Below are 16,562 nucleotides of genomic sequence, written 5' to 3'. Positions count from 1 at the left end.
CTAGGAGAAATTGGAAGCAAGGGGAAGATGAAAACGATACAATAAACGGTGATGCTGAAAACAGCTGAAATCTTAAGGAAAAGACTTGACTGTTGAAACTAACTCGCATAAACTACAAATGCTAAGCAACCAAATGGAAACTACAATAGAAGTAGAAAAAAAAAAAAAGATGGCAAAATATCACATGGAAGCAAGAAAATTGAAACCGCAAAATTATAAATTAACTACCCCCCCCCCCAAAAAAAAAAAAAAAATTTCAGTGTCAGCATAGACAGGCGCCTCCCCAAATAGTCATGAAGAATCAAAGAGGATGGAAAGACCGAGGATAGAAAGCACTAAATAAATCTCCATTGGATGAGTGCGGAGAGGACAAAAACCTTGTTGCCACGTAAATTCCAGTAAAGGCCATCGATCGTTGCCAGTGAGAAATCAATGGTACACGCCTGATGCGATAACACAAAGGTTATCGAAAGCGGTGGAGAGTACTGTACATCTGAGATGATTTAATGTCATCCAGACTTCAGCGAACACTACAGATTGCTAGCAGAAAGAAATCTTTTATGATCGCCTGTGTGAGAACTCCTAATGAGTACAAATAATAATTTGGTAAAACACACACAAAAAAAAAAAATCGAAAAAAACGATATATTTTAAAATAAAAGTAAAAAAAGACGCCCGGGCAACCCCGGGCAATTGTACTTAGTAATAAAATGAAGCAATTCAATTTTTCTTTTGTGTTTGACACTTAAAAATTATGTTCTTAAATTATTTCGGATCTGATATTTTTATGCGCAGCCATTGTCGTAAAATACCGACATTGTCGTAAAATACCGACATTGAAAATGGCGACATACGACTTATGATTTGCAAGCACTTTAGCGAGACTTTTATGGCACTTGAGAAATAGAGGGAATTTGTTCAGATTTAACGTTATACAAGCTGTAACTACACGGCGTTGCCCGGATGCAATGAAGTCAGACGATTGTGCAACAAATAAAAAGGGATAAAATAAAAAACAATTACAACAAACAACTTTTTTCCAAACGTAAAGAAAATTTGGTGCTAGTCCAGATTTTTACTTATATTAAAAATATACAGAGAGAAACATCTATATGATGTAGGTACCTATGACGGAAAGAAAATATCGTATTCCAAAAATTACGTAAATTAATTATCTTCTTTATTTTTGTTTTTTAATATAGGTGGAATATACACAAGCGCCGAAAATATCATCTTTTATCGATTCTCAGATTTTACACTTTTTAAGTGATTTTATATTTCGGATTGATATCACTGCTTGTAAAAAAGGCTTGTAAAATAGGGATTCGTGATGGACTGATGGCGATGTGGTTGGTTTGTTGTCAATATTCCATATCGCATGCTTAACAGTGAAAAAAATAGAAACATAGACGACTTTTATACGTTTTATTGTATGATGAAAAGGAATATCGAATTTAAATTTGCCGCAAATAAGTAGGTTTCCAGATATTAAAAAATTTAATTCCTGATATAAAAGTAGTGGTCATTGTTGTATGTGCAGGCGCGCATACTTTTGCCATAATTGATATACTCACTTTTCCTATTACTAGCTAACCATAACATATACTGACCCAACGGGTCGCTGATAGTATATATATATATATATATATATATATATATATATATATATATATATATATATATATATATATATGAGTTGTTTGGTATACAATTCAACGAAACACGTATAGGATGCACCATACATCAAATAACATGATATGAATGTATTATAAATATGCTTGTGGTTTTTAGACTTGTTTACAAATTATATATATATATATATATATATATATATATATATATATATATATATATATATATATATATATATATAAAGTAGGAAATGTTGCATCCCTATGCCTTTTCTACAAGTGTTTTAATGGTGAATGTTCTGACGAACTACAAGCACTTGCACCCCCTCGATGTAAATACCCGACAAGCAGCTAAATTGCACCCCTACACAGTAGAGATCCCTAGGTGTAAGAAAGCCTTCTACTTCAATAGTTTATTCCCCAGAACTGCTACTCTTTGAAACTCCCTTCCGGGATTCTGCTTCCCCAACTGTACTGACATGCAGAAGTTCAAGTGTAATGTGAACAAATATCTTGCTACTCATCTCCCTTCATAATATCTCTACAACTTATGTCCCAGATAGTAACACCCTACTTCAAAGTGGCACTGTGCCTTGTTTCAGGGGAAAATTCAATATATATATAGTTTTATTTTTTTTATTATTCAACCTTCACCCCAAACAAGGCAAGTGCTACTTTGAAGTAGGGGGCTACTATTGGGGACAATTTGCAGCGGCATTATGAAGGGAGATGAGTAGAAAGATGTTTGTTCACATTTATTATTATTATTTTTTTTTATTATTACATTTTCACCCCAAACAAGGCACATTGCCACTTTGGTGTAAGGGGCTACTATCAGGGGAAACAACTACTGGGGTACTATGTAGGGATTTGGGCTGCAAGATGTTGGTTCACGTTGCACTTGAACTTCTGCATGTCAGTACAGTTGGGAAAGCAGTATCCCGGAAGGGAGTTCCAAAGACTTGCAGTTCTGGGGAAGAAACTATTGGAGTAAAAGGCTTTCTTACACATAGGGATCTCTACTGTAAAGGGGTGGGACTTAGCTGCTTGTTGGGTCCGTCGGGGGTAGTCACGTCGAGAAAGGTACAAGTGCTTGCAGTTCGTCAGAGCAGCCACCGTTAAAGTATTTGTAGAACAGGCATATGTGGAGTGAGTACACCTCTTGTTAATAATGTTCACTGGCAACATATGTCTCGTTGGTTTCGAGGCTAAGAGTGTTCTGCCTACTCACCTCTCATGCTGGATAGGTATTGGTTAAGGAGAAGAGAGAGAGAGAGAGGGGGAGGGAGACGATGAGCGACTCTGGATAGCAGTTTCTAGTTTGTGTTCAGTTTATGAGAAAGAGAAAGAAAAGGTATAAGAAACTATTATTTCTTGGGGAATGGTATTATTTTCGTCCTACTTCTTGGCTTTTAGGGATGACTCAGGTTAGTCCTACATATTCCCCTACCAATTTATGGAATTTTTTTTTTTTTTGAAAGTTTAATAATAAATGTATTCATTATCTTTTTTCCATGTGACACTCCTACCTGAAGTTCTTGTTTTTATTTTATTTTCCTGCACTTTTTCAGGAGTAAACTATCAGGGTTTTTTAATTTGTATTTGTTGTTTTATTCTGGGTGCATTTTTGTTTGTTTTCAATGTAAAGTTTCAAGTGGTCTATTGCAACTTGTGTATGCGTGTTTGGATTAGTTTCTATTAAGAAATATTTTGGTGTTCATTCGAGTACCATGTAAGGACCTGAATAGGGTGCTTCTAGCGGTTTTCGAATGCGATCTATCCTAACCCAAACTTTATTACAGGTTTAAAGTTGATCTGGGACGTATGATTTTCTTGTTGATTTTTCTCTGTTTGAAAAGTCTGTCAGATCAAATGTTCCATAGTTTTATGCAGCTCTCTTGTAAAATTCTGTGTAACCGTTTCTGCATTTTCCGTACCTATCATTAGTTGTGGTAATAGTATTCGTGCATCTGTGACCGCATAAAAAAGGGAAAAAATTGGAGCAGTTGAGCATACTTCGAATTCCAAGGAGGACTATTGGTAAAGCTGAAATCCAAGATTCTGTTCAGGCCATTATAGCTGCTTTAATAGTTTTGTTGGCTCTTTCTATGAGTCCGTTGCATTGTGGATGTTAGGCCGTCGTTCGTAGCCTATAAAAACCAATAATTTTTGAGAGTTCAAGGAATAGTTCGCTTTCAAATTGTGTGCCTTTGTCTGTTATGATATGGAGTGAAATACCAAAGCAGGTAATCCACGTGTTTACAAAAGCTTCTACTACAGTTTGCGCTGTAATATCTGTTATGGGTTGTGCTTCTATCCATCGACTGGTTCGATCTATACATGTTAAAATATACTGACATGGATTGATGTAAGGATTGTTGGAACTTTTTGATGGGGGTAATGGTCCAATTATATCAATGGATATCAGTATGGAATCTTGATGATGGTATTTCCAACGTTTGTACCAGTGATTTTGTATGTCTGTATATTTTTGCTTGTTGACAAGATGTGCATGATGCACATAATTCTTTGATGGTTTTATCCATGTGTGGCCAGAAAAATCTAGCCTTAATCATTTTGATAGATGATTTTATTCCAGTATCTACCATGAATTTTAATATTGTTGTCCCTAATCGTGCATTGATCTGTAGTAGTGGCGAACTCAATGGGTGGGACATGGTTCGTGCTACTAGTTTTTCAAGTCAGTTGGTGTTGGCATGGGTGGACGCTAGCTTGATAATATTTTTATGTTCTGCTTCTTCGACCATTTACACCAGGGTTTGCCAGTTCTAGCTTGCTCGGAAAAGTAGAGGCGTGCTCTACGTATTTTTGTTTTTTGTTCAGGAAAGTAGGGTTTAATGCCTATCGATATATGAACGTTGCTTTTGTTTTTATCTGATTTCTGCATGTGCTGTGCAGTAAACGCTGTCACATTAATATTGTTACGTTTTCCAAGTTGAGATGGGTTTAATTCTTTTTGTGAGGCTATGACGGGGGAAATTGTGGCTGATATGGCCTGTAAAAATTATTGAATTACAGTTTCTTCTCCGATACGTATTCGTTTTGCAATTGATAGAATCTCTTGTAGGTATGTGGAAGGACGGCCTGTAATGGTGGTGGTTGACATTTGTCAAACAATTCCGCTTTTGTTCTTTGATATGCTTCAATTAAGGAATATTTTAGTTCTTCATAGTTCTTTGCCTCTAAAGTGTGCATTGGTATTTTTGCTACCACCTCTGCAGGCAGAGATGATATCACTGTGAAGAATTTCGTTGTTGAAGCTGTTATGTTGTGTAAGTGGAATTGTGCTTCCAGAATGGAAAACCAGCCATTCACTGCCGTTTCCTTGAATTCTGGAGTTTTATATTAATTTGTTGCAAGCAGGTTTCTTCTAATATTTTTGTGTAAATATATATATATATATATATATATATATATATATATATATATATATGTTTTTTAGATGAAGAAATGAGGAAAAAATGTAGTTTTTGTTTTACTTACGTCAAAGGTTCCCTTTTTTTTAACGTTTGCGACGTGAAGTTGAAAAGTTACTTGCATTTTCTTGAATTCTCCAACAGTTGTGCTTCATTCCCTTTTATTCCGGGTAATATTAGTTCTTTCCTTGTCGGGCTGCATTGTTCTTTTTAGGGGTCACCATTGTAACACTTGCTGGCACTTGTCTTCATTAGTAGTTGTTGGAATAAAAGAAATACAAATGTTAACCTTTAAAAGGAAAGAATTTTATTTGCCTTTTTACATTTTGGAGTGAATACACTCTTAGCCCCGAAACCAACGAGACGTGTGTTGCCAGTGAACATTATGGACAACAGGTGTACCCACTCCAAAATGTAAAAAGGCAAATCTTTCCTTTTTAAGATTTGTTTTACTTGTATTATTCCAACAATAACTAATGAAGACAAGTGCCAGCCAGTATTACACATGTTTCAATTTTTAGGAAGAAAAGCTAGTATTAAAAATGGGAAGGGAGTGTCGGCGCTTTAAATTGAGTTATCTCCCCGTGGTGTATTAAAAAAAATTCAAAGATGGCTACAAAGATGGTTATCATAAAAACACCTTTTTTCCGCTGTAAAAAAGAAAAAAAAAACCTACTCGATCAACTTAAGTGAAATTTGTTTTCGGAGATCTTCTGTTCAAAACGGATAACCATAACAATATAACCTTTTTTTTTTTCGATATTTTCATTTTTTTTTTTTTATGTTTTGCTTTAACTGTACAAGAACCAAATTTTTTCAAATAGTTTTCTTCTGTTTAGCAATTTCGAAGCTAGTTCTCAGGATTCTTTAAGCTCCCAAACCAGAGATGGGAAAAGTCTCTTCTACTTTAATTGGCTTGGAGTGCAGGCCTCTATTCTGTGAGTTTATACATATATAATTTAAAGGAGATTAGAACAATAGTCTAAAGAGCTGAGTGTATTTCAATGTAACAGTGAAATTATTAGTTTAATTAAAATACAGGAAAGAGAAAGTGCTCGTTGTAATTTAGATATATAATAAGCTCGATAGGTAAATATCCTAGAGCTAATTCAATATTAAGTAATGTGTTTGATAATTTAAAATTTTAAAATCAAATTATAATTAAATTAAAAATCCGTTTCATGAGAAGGAACAACAACAAAATCAATTTTGTTGTTGTTCCTTCTTATGAAACGGATTTTTAATTTAATTATAATTTGATATATATATATATATATATATATATATATATATATATATATATATATGTTAGTTTTTGAAAGAAAATAAAAAATAAGAGCGTAATATCTATTTATTACAGAAGATCAGAACAACAGAGATTCCATCAGTTTCAAATCCAAAAGAAGAAGAATCTGTAATTTATCTTCTTTACCGAACACTCTTCAGTTTCTTTTTATGTCTGTCTCCACGGAAAGTGGAAACAGGCATAAACAAAGACTGAAGAATGTCCGGTAAAGAGAACAAATTATAGATGCCCTTGGATTGGATTTGAAACCGACGGTTGTTCTTATTTTCCAGTGTATGTATATATATATATATATATATATATATATATATATATATATATATATATATTAGTGGTCTGGCAATATGGTGTATACACCAACCCTAAAATAAATAACAAACGCCCCCACCAAAAATAAAATTGGCTATAAAGTGAGTATTCATTTTGTGTTAAATTGAATAGGTTTTTAGGTGTGCTGAGACAAATATCGCATTTAAATTTTCTGCAAACAAGTATTTTTCTGGGTATCAAGCAAAAATATGTGCACTTGCACATACAACAATGGCCACCACTTATAACATAAACAATTACATTGCTTAATACTCGGAAAAATAGTTATTTGTGGAAAATTTAAATGATATTCGTTTTCAGCACACTCAAAAACCTATAGAAAACAAGTTTTTTGTGGTGGTTTGTAGTGGTCTATCAGTCCACAATTACCAAACAAACACCACCCCTATCAAAACAGATGCTCCCGACAAAAGGTGTCTATAAAGTGGATGTTCATTTTATGTTCAATTAATATAGAAAAGTGAAGTCCCACTGTTTAAAGCTATAATTTTTTCATACCTCGGAAACTATTCGTTTCCTTCGATTTTAACTGTTATTTTCGTTTTCCGCATCCTTAAAAACCTTATATTTTGGTAATTTTTAAGGATTTTTGTCGGTGGAAAAATATTGCACCTTTACCAATATTTCAAGTCATTTGTTTTCCTTGTTTTCCATATGAATTACAAAATGTCTGGCCTTGATGGAGGGAAGACAAAAACTTGCTGCTATGGTTTCAAATGATCTGAAATAACAGCAAGGGGAGACTTGATTCCAAATATTTTTCATATGTTATATCTCTACCCCACTTAGGTTTTCATACATAAAGTAAATTTCACAATGTATAAGGATTATTTGATGCTAGAGATATTCATAATTGTACCCTATTTCCAAAAAAAAAGGGAAGATATAACATATGACGAATATTTGGAATTAAGTCTCCCCTTGCTGTTATATATATATATATATATATATATATATATATATATATATATATATAATTATAAAACTCAAATGATCTTGTAAACAGTTTTGGTTTACGATATCCGGTTGCACATGTGCGCATAACCTGCGCACTGAAATATTAACGTTATTATTTCGAAATTATTATTTAACATGGGAAGAGTGGGGTTTAAAATAACTTAAACGTAATACAGAAATGAACAATGTAAAAAAAAAAAGAGCAAACCGTATTAACAATTATTTATTTGGATAATTTAAACGCGAAAAAACAAACAAACAAAAGAACAATTGTGACGAACAATTATTTCGAAATTATTATTTAACATGGGAAGAGTGCGGTTTAAAATAACTTAAACGTAATACAGAAATGAACGATGTAAAAAAAGCAGTTACATCAAAACTTGAATTTAATTATAAGTATTATGGTATCTGTTCAGTGCACATTTACCTATAAGTATGGCCAACCACTTATAATTCAGTAGCTGTAAACTTTTTTTTCAAAAATAATCAATTATAATAAACAGAACGACTCATAGAAATCTATCTATATTCTCTTTCCAGTATATTTTCAAGTATATTAAAAATATACTTTCATAGAAATGTTTCTGTTATGTCAAAAAAACCCTATTTTCTTTACGTCACAAGTGTCACGCTCACGCATGAATTCCATAGCTAATATAACATACTGACCCAACGGGTCACGAATAGTCTAGTATATATATATATATATATATATATATATATATATATAGTGCCGATTATATATATAGTGCCGATTTTCCCAAATCTCAGTACCCTGTATATCAAATTTCGAGTCTGTGGACTAAAAATTGACAGAGTTATTGCGTAGGAAAATGTACACACACACACATACACACGTTCACTTATATATATATATATATATATATATATATATATATATATATATATATATATATAAGGTAATCATGAAGAGTAAGGTAATCATGAAGAGAAGACGTATTCCTTCGGGTTCATTTTATATTTAAAAAAAAAAGACCGAGGAGAAAAGGAAAATGGATAGCGTAATAAAAGTAGGGAAATAGAAAAAAAAAATCAAAACGAGTTAATTGACATGTTTCGCCCTCACTCGTCAAAATTGGAATCGCGGGATTTATTTTTTAGCAATTTGTTTTCCTTAATGATAAGATCTAAAAACAAAAAAGAGATGGGAGCAAGAGCAATCGTATGGGGATGAATTTTAGATGCTGATCACGTTCAAACCCAACAAGCAGTCCTTTTGCTTACAAGCAGTCCTTTTGCTTCCTAAGGCGAACGTGAACAGTCTCCAAGACTTTATATGATATACGGAGTGAGCTCGACTCAATACGGAGAAAGAGTCGATGCTGAAGTTCTTTGCACAATCCCAGTATTTAATAAAGTGTTCCGTTATAGCGGATGCATATGTGTCGTTTACAGCGTCGGTAGGTAGGAATGTTCCATTCCTGATTTTGCTCGGTACATGTTGTTGTTTGCGACTTACCAATTTTAAAGACGTTCGACCTACGTAGTCGGCACCGCAACCACATTTAAATGAATAAATGACATTACTAATATGATGAGGGGGTAGAACATCTTTTGTATTGGAAACCATTAATGGTTTTGTATTATACACAACACAAACATTTGAAGCAAAATAACACCCTTCAACAGTTGAACTAATTTGTTTGGTGAATTTTTCACTTACTTTCCCCAACCATGGCAATCGAATATAAACCGGACATTTATCCACCATATTGGGTTTTGTTCGTAAAAATTCTGCTCTTTTCCTTTTAATGGTGGTTTCAATTACATCTAAAGGATACCCATTATTGGACAAAGCATCTGTAATTGTATTTAATCCCTCATCCAATTTTTTCTGGCGAGCAAATCATTAGGGCACGATGTGTTAATGTCCAAATTAAATTATATTTGCGCTTGTTAGGGCAGAATGAATCCCAGCGTGTATACAGCCCAGTGAATGTTTGTTTGCGATGATGGTGTGTCGATGGGCTCCGTGTTGGGACCCACATTGGCCAACATTTTTGTAGGATTCCATGAGGAAAAATTAATGTCCGGACCCATAAAACCATTGTTCTATTTTAGATATGTAGACGACACGTTTTGCCTATTTGATAGTAATTCGGAGGCAAACGAATTTTTCTCGTTACTAAACAGTATTCATCCGGCTTTAAAGTATACGTATGAAAGTGAAGATAATTCCACCCTGGCGTTTCTCTATATTTTGGTAACGAAAACTCCATCTAGTTACCTCACATCGATTTACACCATAATACACCTTTCTTCAAAACATTCATACATTTTCTTCTACACTACCAACATGAATTACCCCGAAAATATGTTTTTTTAATTGCATTAAAAATAAATAATCAACGCGACGATAAAATGTATTGTTTTACTGTGTACGTTTTCAGCGTCTCAATTTTTTTTGTTTTGTTTTTTTCGCGTTTAAATTATCCAAATAAACAATTGGTTATGCTTTCTGCTTTTTTTAATTTTTACATCGTTCGTTTCCGCATTTTCTTAATTAGTTTTATTGACCTTATTATTAACATATAAATTAAATATTCGACTCAATGGGTCATGAATGAAAAAAAGTTACATTTTATTTTCATTTTCTATTTAAAAAGCCATTCTTAACATGAGGAGAGTGTTTTTAACTATTCTTTACTTTCAACTAACAATATCATTTAAAAAAGATATATCAAAATTTGAATTTAACTTTAAGTATTATGGTATCTGTTCAGTGCACATATACCTATAAATATGACAAACCACTTATAATTCAATGGCTGTAAAAAATTTTTTCCAAAAATAAACAGTTATAAACAGAACGACTCATAGAAATCTATCTATATTCTTTTTCATTTTAATATACTTTCATGGAAATGTTTCTGTTATGTCAAAAAAACTATTTTCTTTATGTCACAAGTGTCCATAGCTAATATAATATACTGACCCATCGGGTCACAGGTAGTCTAGTTTATTATATTATTCATGTTGTTATATTTTTTTTTTATTAAATATGCAAAGTTTCTTTAAACTATATATGTGTGTGTGTGTGTGTGTGTGCCCCACACACACACACACACACATATATATATATATATATATATATATATATATATATATATATATATATATATATATATATATATATATATATAGCGTGTATCACTAAAGTAAGTACACTCCTCACATTTCTTAAAACATTTAAGCATATCTTTTCATGGGACAACACTGAAAAAATATTTTTGACACAATGAAAAGTAGTCTGCCTGCAGCAAATGTGTTGTCCCATAAAGAGGTATACTTAAATATTTGAAGAAATGTGAAAGATGTACTAACTTTTGTGATACACCGTGTATATATTAATAGGCTTCTTCCATTTTTTTTGTGTCTAAATATATATATATATATATACATATATATATACATATATATATATGCATATATATATATATATATATATATATATATATATATATATATATATATTCTGACACAATCATGTAAAACCAAAATGACTCAATAAACATGCCATGACATGTCGAGTCATGCACGGTGGACAATGTTACGTTTCAGTTATACAAAATGACCACTAATTGAATAAGCAGTCGTCGCTATTTGTAAAATCTAACGAAGACATTCCTTCATTGAAAATAGAATGTGTAAATAATAAACAAAACGTCAGCATGTAAAGTTTTTTGGATATGAGCCCATAAACAACGTCGTCTGCATGATTGGAAGCAGCAGCAGCTACCCTTTCTATAAGTCCAGCCGTTCCTCACTATAGTCGGACTGATGGCAATGTTGAAGTAGCAGAGCTATCCGGCTAACACGATTCTTGGATCAGGAGTCTGCAACAGAGTCTGTCATCTCTTGGTCATCTCTATGTTATACGTTAGGGATGCTTCGTCAATAGTGATTACGTCAGCTAGTGTGGAATTTAACATGGATCGCACTGCGTGCATGTCATCATGACCCAATTCTGTAAAACAGAATTGTTCTCACACATAGGCGATGTATAGTTAACGCAATGGGGGCAGCAGGTATTGCTGTAGACAAAACAAAGAAATATGAGCCGTACGATGACGAATGACGTCACGTTTTCGAGCTGGCAGAAACAAAGGTTTGCAAAGCAGTCTCTCCGTGAAAGCTGTGTGAACGAGATACTACCAATAATGTAAAATAATCTAATGTTTCTTCAATGTATCTGTCTGTGTGTATAACTCGTTTCAGTTGAGTTAAAAAGTTAAGAAGTAAATAATTAACTAATAGAACATAAGTTTCTCTCCCCTGGATCAATTCTCTCCAAAATAAAACCCCGAAGAAACCTCTCAGTCAACGACTCCTTGTGTCCTCTTTCATCATGAAAAGTATCTTATTTCTATAGCAACTACTAGACGAAACAGCAACAATAAAGAGAAGTGGTGACGTCATCCAAGTATGCATAAACACTCCACACGTATGTAAAATATTTTTTAAAAATAAAAGTATAATACTTGCACTGCATATGATAAGCAAAGATGGGTTAGACGCAAAACTACAAAGAAATATAGCTACAAGCATAACGTTCCTTCTGCACCATTCATTTATTTTGTTCTGGCTTTTTGTGCCAAACCTTCCCCGACTTCGTATGCAACCACTGGACATTGTTGTCGAGGTAAAAACTTCCAATATTGCAGGTTAACAAATAACTGCAACCAATAAAGAAGACCATGCAAACCAAACGATCCTCTGGCACGATCTTTGTGAGGGTTATACATATAAAGACTAAGATAGATAGATAGATAGATAGATAGATAGATAGATAGATAGATAGATAGATAGATAGATAGATAGAAATGCTTGAAACCAGTTTGGTAAAGAATAGAAACCTGACAAATAAAAATGGAAAAAAGTATTAATTCGTGACGCAATAATTAGAAGTGTAAGCTATGTTTAGTTTCAGAACAGTTTCCGATGGTTAGATGTTCTACACAAGTCCTGCAGGTGACTGGTTCTCAGTAGACAGTTCTCGAGTTGGAATTCACAGAGCAAAAGATTATTCCCTTGTTGACACAAAGAAAACATATACGAAGTTGCTACAGAAAAAGTTTAATATTTATGGAGCAATTCTGGTTTCTAATTGGTTGGGTGCAGAACGTGAATTAATTCGATTCGTCAGTTTCTAGCAGCATCATTTATAAATAGAATCTCTCGGCTGTGCGAGATCATACCCCATTATAAAAAATATTACAACATATAAATTCGTGACGCAATTATTTTTTTTTTTTTTTCAATATTATCACTTCAAAGGTTCGGATTTTTACTTTCATTTAATGACACAAAATAACTCCGATATAAAACAAGATAAAAAATGTGTCGATCTCTCTTCTCCGCCCCCTCCCCAACACACACTACGAGAAACCTTAAAAATCGACCTCTTCACTTTCCTCGGGGGTGGACGTAAACGCCAATAAGTCAGGTCCTTCCTAGCAACTCTGCACTAATCGATTGGCAATCTTCCTAATCGATTAAATTTTGTCGAAAGACTTTTCCTTCCGCTTCTCGAACACACCTCCCCCTTCTCGCCCTGTTTTTCCCGGACCATACACCCCTTCACCCTGAGACATGTACGTACATGTTAAACGATCATGCGACACTCGTGACGGGACAACGCGACCAATCAGTTGCTGGTCATGTTATATTTTCTTTCTGTGTTTTTTTTTTCTTCTCTCTGACAGGCGCCATTGTGGTCAAAGTTCACCCGGTAAATTGTTAGGTTGTTGCTGTTTTCGGAGAACCTTACTTAACTGGCGTCTAATGGATATAAAACAAAATTAATACAAATCTGAAACATTTGAATTTTCAAATAAGAGGTTGTGTTCTCGAAAAATTTCCAAAATATTCCAAAGAAACTGAGGTTAAAAGAATCTTTGTTTAATGATGTTTACTACATATTTTTAAATTTCTAAATATGTATATGAGAAGTATTTGAATATTTACACATTTTACTCAAGTTTGCATCAGACTAAATTAAAAATAAAATAACCCACATTTGGACGAAGAGGAAGGCAAAGAAGAAGAAGAAGAAGAAGAAGAAGAAGAAGAAGAAGAAGAAGAAGAAGAAGAAGAAGAAGAAGAAGAAGAAAATCCATTGTCTTGTCAACAATATTGCAGAATTATCTTCAACAAAAGAAAAAGAAAATATTGTCACGGCAGGATATGTATACACAAAATGTCAGAACAAAATGAACGCACCTGTCATTGGTTATCGTGTTGGATCGAAAATAGTGAGAGTGTATTAAATGGCGAACCATTACATCAGCGACGGATGCGATGTACAAACGTGTTACACTCCAACAATAACGTTGACAAAAAGGAAAATAGCTTTAAATAATTCGTTGCCACAGACAGGTATCAACCCTACAGGGTATCGCCCTCACACTCACACACAAATGCCACCTGTGGAGTCAGAAATAACATTCACAATCCTTTTTGTCATCTAACCATATTATGATAAATAAACTTCAATTTATGCCTGACTTGTTCACCAAGTTTTCGTCATTAATACCCAACAGCCTTTCTTTTATCGCCGTTCAATAATCGTTCAAATATCATATCTTATCACGCCAATACTGGATCCAGTGTTGGATGCCACTGCCAAACTCCATAAACGTCCCCATTCCGTTAAATAATCATCATCATATTTTATCATGTCAGCTCTGGATCCATCGTTTGCCATCAAGGTTACAGTCCATCAAATTTTGGTTAGTACAAGTTAGTCCATCACTGAAGTCAGTGAAGGTGTGTTCTATTATCTATCTGAGATTTCCACAAAGGCAATTGATTATTGTTGCTAGTCCCCACCTGTGAATGTTGCTGGTTGTCTTTCCAACCTTCGCTCTTGTTCAGTTCAGGGTCACCCAGTCCTTTCTTGGGAGATCCGTTCCGTGGGAAATGTTCCCTGGATTCTTGAATAGCTTTGTCCAAATAGTCATTCCAAGTATTTCATTTGTCAATATGGCGGTTCTCTGATGGTGAATGGTTAAGGCTAACTTGGATCATGAAACTGCGTTTTGATTTCAATATGCTTCTTGGCTGTCCATGGCCAGATAGGAAGTGTCTTCTGCCGGTATGCCATGTTCCTATTTACTTTGCCTCCCCACGGGACAGAGTTAGACACCAGAGTCGTTTTTTTTAATGTGGAGAAAAGGAACAAAAATTAAAATTGTCTCAGTCGTGAAGGATTTCTCCTCCACTAACAGAGAACAAGAAATTGAAGTGCAGCATCTGAAGAACAGATTTACCCGAAGACCAAGGAAATCAATAACGGCGTAGAATCAGTGGGTCACTAAGATAAGGCAACTACCAGAAACATACAGATCATTTAATCATTAATTAACGTTTTCTCTATTAGCTGCAGAATATGCACTCACTGAGCTTTACGATCTTGAGCCAAGATGTTCGCTTGTTTCATGTTTGTTTTTGCAACTCTGCGCTACTAATGTGATCAGATCATTTATTCGTAATAACGAAACGCATGATGTCAATTTGGAAAGTTCCTACTTCTTGACATAGTTCTACGGTTTAGTTGACACATTCAAGTCCGTATAATTTAACGATATGCTTTAAATGCGTAGCTTTGCGTCCACCAATATTGCGCACTACCAATGGTCGTTAATACGATTGGGGCCAACGAAGAGGTGTTATATCGATTGTACTGAACTTAAGAACTGTCATTTAGAATCCTCAGTACAGACGGTACTAACAATACAATTACATAAGACTCCTAACCAATCATGGATTTCGAAATGAGCTACCCACGTTGATTAACTAAATGCCTCAGTTCGAAATTCCGTACAGATGCACAAGTTCGACATAAAGAGTCCTGAGTTCGATAAGACACACTTGAAAAAGGAGTGAGAATAACATCTGAGATGAGAACAGTAGTCCGAATTATCCAAATATTGACAACTAGTTTAAAGTTACTCTTTGAGCGGTACATGTTACTATCACTTGTCGAGGAGATTAAGGATAGTCCGCACTGTGCGAACATTTCTAAAAAGGCTGTTATGACGTTAAACATGATAAAATGATAGATACATTCCTTTAGACCAGGGCGGCGACGACTTCTACTGGTGAGTCTTTGTCGAGTTCTCGGCGTCACTAAGCGTCATTAGGCGTCATTAATTCTCTTCTGAGAATTATCTGGGCTTGAACCGTTATGCTGAAAAATTCACGCTGTATAAAATAAGCGGAAAACGCATGTTTTTATAAAAAAAATATCTTGTATTATTTTTACATTTGAAAAAGTTTTTTAAGAGTTCGAAAATGGAGCTGGCATTTTTCCGTTTTACGAAGCTAATGTCAGACACATTGGTCTGGCCTTTTTACCTATTAACCTCGATTGCATAAACAATCTGGCCCGGTAACCGTCGCTCTCTGTCACCAAGCTGTCAACCCAAGCTGGGCGAAAGGCCGCGTTCCTCACCATGTTCCAACAACACAGTTTTTTAATTTTACTTGTCTCCTAAAAAGGACAAGAAAACTCGGGTATAAGACCCCTAAATGTGAGGAGCTGAGCTCCCCTTCCCCTAAAAAATGCCCTTACCAATATTCACAGTTAACTATTTCTGATATAATATTTATTTCATATGATCGATGTATAAGTTTTATGGCGACTTACCATTAACTCCTCCAACCATTGTAAAAGCTCCGAGTTAATATTATCGTGAGGGAAATATCACGACCAAACGTGAGACTACAGATTGTCTTACTCAACAGTCGTTAAATCCTTACACCCTTTTTTGTATTCACTTTCTTGTACAATATATTCTTTTTACCTAAACCTGCTGTTCGTGTTTTTTCCTCTATGCCCCTTTTCTAGGGCCACAACAATAAGATATTTTTATC

This window comes from Euprymna scolopes, chromosome 44 (genome assembly GCF_053919585.1).
Source record: "Euprymna scolopes isolate OS-2025 chromosome 44, ASM5391958v1, whole genome shotgun sequence".
NCBI classification, from domain to species: domain Eukaryota; kingdom Metazoa; phylum Mollusca; class Cephalopoda; order Sepiida; family Sepiolidae; genus Euprymna; species Euprymna scolopes.
The sequence above is the reverse complement of the archived record's forward strand: the minus strand, read 5'-3'. Positions refer to the sequence as shown.